General features: G+C 30.0%; 1 long non-coding RNA gene across 1 annotated transcript; it reads left to right on the forward strand.

Annotated features, from left to right (window-relative positions):
* The first annotated feature begins 3,044 nt into the window (after positions 1-3,044).
* On the forward strand, positions 3,045-4,864 carry LOC105791371 (uncharacterized). The gene is made up of 2 exons (XR_001132953.2): positions 3,045-3,451; positions 4,431-4,864. It is a non-coding gene; the product is annotated as an uncharacterized LOC105791371 (long non-coding RNA).
* Positions 4,865-7,822: the final 2,958 nt, after the last annotated feature.

The raw sequence follows: 7,822 nt of genomic DNA on the forward strand, positions 1-7,822 counted from the left end.
TTGCTTTTAATTTTAATTACTATTTTTAACACATTAGCTCCTTTAGTTAGATGGTTAAATAATAGTAATTTTATTTTTGAGTCTCAGGTTCGATTCTTCTTCTAGGCACAATTGTATTTTTCACTTCATACTGTTTCAAGCTTTTTTATTATATAATAAAATATTTTTTGATAAAATTGATATTTATCATTATATTAAATATATTTTATTTTTAAAAACATCAACTAATTTTTTTGATATATTTTCATTTATATATAATATTTATATGCAAAATATTTATTTTCTCTACCTAAATTGTGGGTATGGTGATTTCCAATATTATAAAATCAAATAATTATTTCAAATATCATTATTATTTTTATATGTAAAATATTTCAAATATCATTATTTTTCATCTACATTGTGTGTATGATATTTCAAATATTTTTATATGTGAAATATTTCAATTAATTATTTCAAATATCATTATGTTTATTGTGAAATATTTCAAATAATTATTTCAAATATAGATACAAAATATATAATACTAAAATTTACTACACTCATGATAAATATTGAAAATAAATATTACACATATAATTATTTGATTTGATAAATAAAAGAGTTATTAATTAAAATATTAATTAAAAACTTGAAAATAATATATTTATTAATTAAAAGCATTAATTAAAAAGAAAGTTTGAAACAACATGAAATAGAAAAATACAATTATGCTTAGAAGAGAAATCAAACATGGGTCTCAAGGATAAAATCACTATTTACTAAACCATCTAACTAAAGGAGCTAGTGTCATAAAAATAGTAATTAAAAAAAGCAAAACTTGAAACAACATGAAATAAAATTACAAATGTAAGCAAGAGAATAATAGAACTCGAAATTAAGGACAAAATCACTAACATTTAATAATTTGACAAAATGAGCTAATGTGTTAAAAAATTAGAAAACGATCCTATAAGACGTATTTTCAATAGAAAACACTTTTTATGGAACGCTTTTTTCTCTTTCTAAAATCGATTTATTTTTCTAAATATCGAAATATATTTTTAAAATATTTTTAAAATCATAATTTCTCCAAATTTACTCCGATTATCTTCTATCTTTTATGAAAATTGTGAAAAAAATTAAGTTTAATCATTCGGTGATAACGAGAGTATTCTATGTTGACTTCAACACTAACAAGTATCAAACCATTTTTATATTTCTAGTATTCCACAAGAACAATTATACTTAAACTGCTATAAATTTGACTTAAGATAGCATGACCATGACACCTATTCAGACTTTTCTTTGGATATTATGAGATAAATTTACTTGAGAGTCTGATTTCTAAGCCTAAGTTTTAGATTAAAAATTTATATTATGAATTTATTTAAAAATAAAGAAACCTGAAAGTGAGATCAAATGCTAAGCCAATAACATGAACTTCGTCTCATCTCTGATTCGATTAAAAACAATTTTAATAGGCACTCATTTCCAACTTAAAGAACAAAAAGATTGATGCCATTCCAAACACATGCTGTACGTTTAAAGCTGTTATTATTATTATTATTATTTTATCATCATATTAATATCTATTGTCATTGACAAAGCAGGTTAAATTATGTTCAGACAACAGCCTGAAAGTGCGGTTGAGGACCCAAAAGGATATTTGTAAACATAGTTTAATACATGAGATTTATAATATTCTAAATTAAAGTCTTTTCTTAAATATTATTTTATATTTTCCAACAAAGAAAGTACAATTCGATCTAATATGAATATCTGTTCCAAGACATTTTTCTAGTCTTATAATAGTAATAAAATAGTCTCAACTTTTTTAAAAAAAGGAGTTGATTATCTTGACTAAGGGGGCTTTAATTCATGTGCACGGAGCATGAAATAATGGATTCAGTCTGTACTTTCAATTTCGATTTCATTCAAAGCCTGAAACTCTGTAACTGGCTTATCTGAATCATGTTTGATTATATATCTAAACTTTTTATGAACCAAAATTCCTGCATTGTTGCAAGGCATGTGCTAAAAAGAGATTAAGATTAATTAAATCTGTTTTCCACAAAGTAAGCCATATAAATATATATCTAAATGCTAATACTACTAATTTCACGCATTAAAAATATGCAATTGGAAGGGTTTGAATTGCATCTCGGACTCATAAAATAACAGGAATTGGGATGTTTAAAATGAGTCATCATTACCAAAATTTTTTGGATGGTTAAATCGAGTTGTCTTTAGTTAATGTTTCTAGTTTAAACCTTGTGATTTATTAAATATTTGAAATAGGACTTTTAATCAAATTTTTATGGTCGGGAGAGTTTTTCCCTTAAATTTTATTTTCAAACTTAATCAAGACTCCTGGTTAGCCAACACTAAGAGGAAAAAAAAAAAAAAAAAGAAGGTGATGACTCAAAATTAGGTTTGTACCTTTACTAGAACAAAGTTTTGCCTTGTATAATCGGGAAAACCCTAGCTATGATTGTAGGTTTTCCAGGAATCTTTTAGGGTTTCTATACCAGTTTACTTCCATCTTTTCAAGTTTTTCCTAAAAAAAATAAATTAAAATCTCTATAGTGTATAGTCTATCTACCTGAACCTGAACCTGAACCTAAACCTAAACCTAAACCCTTTTGCTTTCTGTCAAATTGAAACATCAAGTTATGGACTAATGGATACGAATATGCACCCTTCATAGACCTACTGATATTTCCTACCTTTCGCTTTCGGTTTCAATATCAGAAGTTGGAACTAAAACGAGCTATTCGGCTTTGCTTAAGTTAATTAGAAGTGAAAAAAGTTGCTTCAACTTTCAAGGGCTGGCTTCTTTCTTACTTACTATACAATCAATTTCCACCCACAACAGAACAGTATATTCTAGTTTTCATACTAACAAATTAAAATTAAAATTAAAATTTTGTTTTCATGGAGAAATATGAAGTTAACTTTATACTTAGATGTAAAAATCTATAAGAAATAACAAAGACGAGTATACCCAATGCTGTATAAATACATCAAATCATATAACATTATGACTTAAAAAAAAAAAGAAAAATAAGGCATATAGCAAAGCAGGGAAGTGATGGGCCTTCATAAAATCATAATACAAAAGATTTGTGGGAGCCTGCCTGGGAGAAGAGTTCTACAATGAGAAATAAACAACAAAAGGAAAAGGAAAAGAATAAGTCCCCTCCTTTTGTTTTGTTTATATTTAGTATATGGCATTATTATTACCTGTTATTATTTAAATGTAATTATACTTTTTGTTGAGCAATGCCATTTCCTTTTCAGCTTATATAAAGCCGTGGCCTTCCACTTACAGATCAATAACATGCTTTGCGATGAATTTTGCTGTAGTGATAAGTGATAGAAACGTAAGAGCAAATACCAAAGAGAAAATGGTGGAGGCTCCCCCTTCTTCTAGTTCATACCCTCCATCCTCTCTGTTTGACTCTCCTTCGTAAGATCTTCCTCTTGAGCAGTCGCTTTCATTATCACCTGTCATCCCTTCTTTCTCTTACCCTTGGTTGTAGGAGCAGTTTCCATTTTCACACATCTTTACCCATGATCCATATCGACATGTCACACTGGACAAGTTTCTCTCCCCAAGTGCTTCTGAAATTTTGAAGGACCTATCTAACTCATCCTTTTATTTTGGTTTTCTCTAGGTTACTTGGGCCATGGGCCATTTTAATTTATCTTATAAATTGATGTCAAAATAGAATCATAAATCTGTGTAATTAAACTGGCTATTTTAGGTACTATCAGTATGTATGCAGTTTGTTCATGAGTTGTTTTCTTTGGTGATCTAATAGACAAGAGAGCTTCCTTCAGTCCACTCATGGGTAGCAGTGGGATTTAATTAGCTGCTGACTCATTCATCCAAATACTGAGTTAGAAGGGATCAGCGAAAGATGCCCAGTAAATGAGTGAATGATGCGGGAGACAAATTGAATCCTCAACTTCCTGTGCTTGGACTGAAGGGAGCTCCCTCTTCTGTTATTTTATCTATCTAAACCCTTCTAATTTCGTTAGATCTTTCGTCTGGTTTATGTAACTTCAATAAACATCTAAAGTACTTAGCTTAAGGTTTATCATGTGTGCTTTTTCTTGACACTGAATACTTACTTTTGTCACATTAATAGCAATTCAAAGTACTTTTAATCCTGAAGTGATATTGGGTTACTGGTTGTATAATTAATGGTCATATATCTGGGCTATCCCAATTTCTTAATCACGGCCATGGCTAGTGGGTTATCAGTAATGTTTATCAAGGCAGTTTCCCGAATGGGGCTAAGGTTTGTTCCTTTAGACCGCTGTCTTTTTTTAACTGAAAGATCCTTGCAAGAGTAATCCAGTTTGTCAACCATATGGATATAGATTGTGTTTTAGATGGTTGGATTGATCGTTATTTTTAGTTTTACTGGTTATATGAGCAGATCTCGGGAAGCTGGAGAGCAGGAGTTTTAGGGTTTATTATGAGAAGCTGATGTTTAAGTTTCAAGTTTAAAGCTCTCAGGAAAGGCAACGCGTGGCTGGATAAGTTTGTAAAGCTCACGCTCTACGACAAAACCTTCTTGGGTCTTCCTTTCTAACTGCAACAAGTTCCTAGACATGTGTCCCCAGTTACATGTCCAATTACCAATATATCCGTTTATGTTGTTTTTAAATGTTGTACCCGAGATTTGCAAATCTGTGGCACACTTGTCTTTGTTCTAAGCTGTCTTTGGTGGTTATAAATGTCTCCTCTGTATTCCTTCCGACATGTACTCCTTGGCAGAGTGGAAACGTAGTTTACATTAGTACATGTGTTGCGGTGTATTTGATTATGGTTTTGGTGGATGTGAAGTGAAATCACTGCTTTCTTTGTTCATCCATTCTGGTGGAACTCTTCACATGGTTTTTTTCCAATTCTCTTCGGGGATAATATCGTGTTCTATGTACGTAATGAAAGGAGTTAAATGAATAATGTATACAAATCAAGTTAATAAAAATTAAAAGCTGTATGGGTGGGAGGCATGGAGGTGGAGGTGAATCTAAGCGATGTGAAAGTGAAAAGTAAAATAGAGGCGAATCGAATCTGTTATACGTTGCCACATTTTGTAAACGTTTGATGGCCATTATGAGCATATTTCCAGTATCAGAATAGCAAGGTTTGAGTAAAATACAACCCCATTAAGAAACAGTAATCTTTGGAGAAAGGTTAGAGAAGGCAACGAGCTAGGGTCTTTTCCCGATGGTAATGGCACGAAAGATCGAAATATCTCCTTTTATGCTGACTTTCCATGAAACCCTATTTTTAACACGAAAAAGAAAAGAGACACTAGCGCACATAAAATAGGTGAAGTTGGGGTTAGGTCTTTTCATTGTTATTGGTTTCTTTCCCCTTAGTGCTCTCCTCCCAAGGGCCAGTGAATGCCAAGTGCCGCACTGCTCTGTCCCTCATTGATGGCTCTTCTCCTTTTCCAACACGTATCTCTGAAGATGGAAGAGAAAGAGCAATTCCTCTTATCACATAAAATGGATGAACTTTGGTTCAGCTCCATTTTGTATTTTCGTATCATCTCTTTTACCTCTCCAAGCTTAGGAACACTATACCCAATATGGATGAGAGCTTTTTCTCCGAGTCTGTCTGTTTTTGAAGAATCCAGTAGCTGCATCTCAGGGCCATGATTGAACATTGCACCGCCTTTAACAAACACAAGTGCCATAGTATTTTTGTCATTATTATCTCAGTGTTATAATTTGATGGAATGAGAATCTTCCACGTGCCCATCCCTTAGTGGCTCCCTTGAAGTTGATTTTTTAACAATTTTATTATAAGATTTTATTATATTTGTTATTTTTTTTACAAAATTTCTAAAATTATCTATTATCACTTCTAAATTTATAAATAGAAAGATAATACGTTTCAGCATATTCGAACATCTTCTTACATTAATAATAATGTTATTATCAATTAAATTAACACTTAAATTAATTCTTAAAAGAATAAAAATATAAACAATTTCACACTTAAAAGTTGGGATTTTTATGACAAGGATGAGTTTGTATTATATTAAAAGTGAATCACATATTAATACTTCATTAAAATAAATAATAATTTTTTAAATCTTCATTAAAACTATTATAACTTTAATAAAATAATTTAACATTTATGATTACATAATTGAACTAATATGATAAGATTGACCTTTCTTGGAGAAGGATGGGTAAAATTAAACCCAAATGGAGTGGTCGAGACATCAGACGGTGCTCGATCTTGCAAGTAGAGTTTTGGAGAATTGTCGATGGGCTACTAATTGCATGGAATAGTGGATTTAGAAGATTATTGGTGAAATGTGATAACCTGTCAATGATAAATATGGAATAATGAAGTATAGGATGATAATTGTTTATCTTAATTTTTCATTAAATGATCAGGATTCGATCTCACTTATAAGAATAGAAAATATTTTAAAATTAATCGTTTAATTATTAAAAAAGTATTTACGAGAAAAATAATTATGCTGCTGATAGTGAATACTTTGATCACGACAAAGGAATAAAACTCAATGGGGAGACAATAGAAGGTCTGAACTTGACTGGGAGAATTATCTAGCTACAGAATAAATCATGAGAATTAAACATAGACGTCCGGTAGATTTTACAAATTTGTAGTTCCCCTCAAGGAATAAACCAGATTTTGCAAAATGATGATATAGGGGTACCTCATCATCGCCTATACTGTTGTAATAGTTAGGGCCTAACTGCCCTCCTTTATTCCGCACAAAAAAAAAAGTTATTTTGTATTTTAACTAGGAAGATCTCAGCATTGTAAAGTATGATGATCTTTCCTGTATTTCCTGGGGCCGGGATGGTCCATCCATCCAATTCCCATTTGTAAGAAGGCTGATCAATGTAGATTAATTTGGGTTATTTTCATTATCAAATTCTCTTGTCCCATCTCCAACATCATCCTTTTTAGGGATATGTTTAAAATTTGACTCTATCTTCTTATCTTTTATTTGACATGTATGAATGGGATTGAAATGAAAATTTTATATTTAATTTTTGGTTAATATGAGAAGTAGGTACTCAAATTATCTAAATTGTCTCATTTATGTACGTATAACGTTTTTTTAATCAAAATAGGTACTTAAAATTTTATTCCATTATCACTTTTAGATGTCAATAGTTAAATCTCCTTAAAAAACCTCCAAACCAATCAATCTATAACATATGATATTTCAATTAAATAAAATTTAAAATCAAGATTCAATAAAAATAAAATAAAATAATCTCTTCATATCTCTTCTTCCACTTTCATCTTCTCTAAAAATTTTGAAATAAACTTTACTTAAATTTCTCTCATTAAAACAAATTTCCATTTTCAATATTAAAATAAAGTCTCATCTTCTAATTTACCATTAAAACAAACCTCAATTTTCAATATTAAGAACTCAAAATAGGAAAGGAAAAGAAAACCTTTATCTTTTCCATTTTGAGATCATGACAGGTTTTATCGGACTTTTATTTCACACATGGCTAAAAGATGAAGATAAAAAAGGAGAAGGAGAGAAAAGAGAGATGATATTTTGTTTTTAATTAAATTTTATTAAATTTTAATTTTAAATATTTTAAAGTCATCTGTCATAAATTAATTAGTTTGAAAGTTTTTTTACAAAGGTAAATAGTTGATACCTTAAAGTGTTATTTCAATAACACTTTAAGTATCTATTTTGATAAAAAATACTTAAATAATGAAAGAGACCTATTTATCATATCAACCCATGGATGTTCTTTTAGTGGTTTTAGAGTTTTTGTACTTAGGGTTCATTTGTTTACATGT

This window comes from Gossypium raimondii, chromosome 8 (assembly GCF_025698545.1).
Source record: "Gossypium raimondii isolate GPD5lz chromosome 8, ASM2569854v1, whole genome shotgun sequence".
Classification (NCBI taxonomy): domain Eukaryota; kingdom Viridiplantae; phylum Streptophyta; class Magnoliopsida; order Malvales; family Malvaceae; genus Gossypium; species Gossypium raimondii.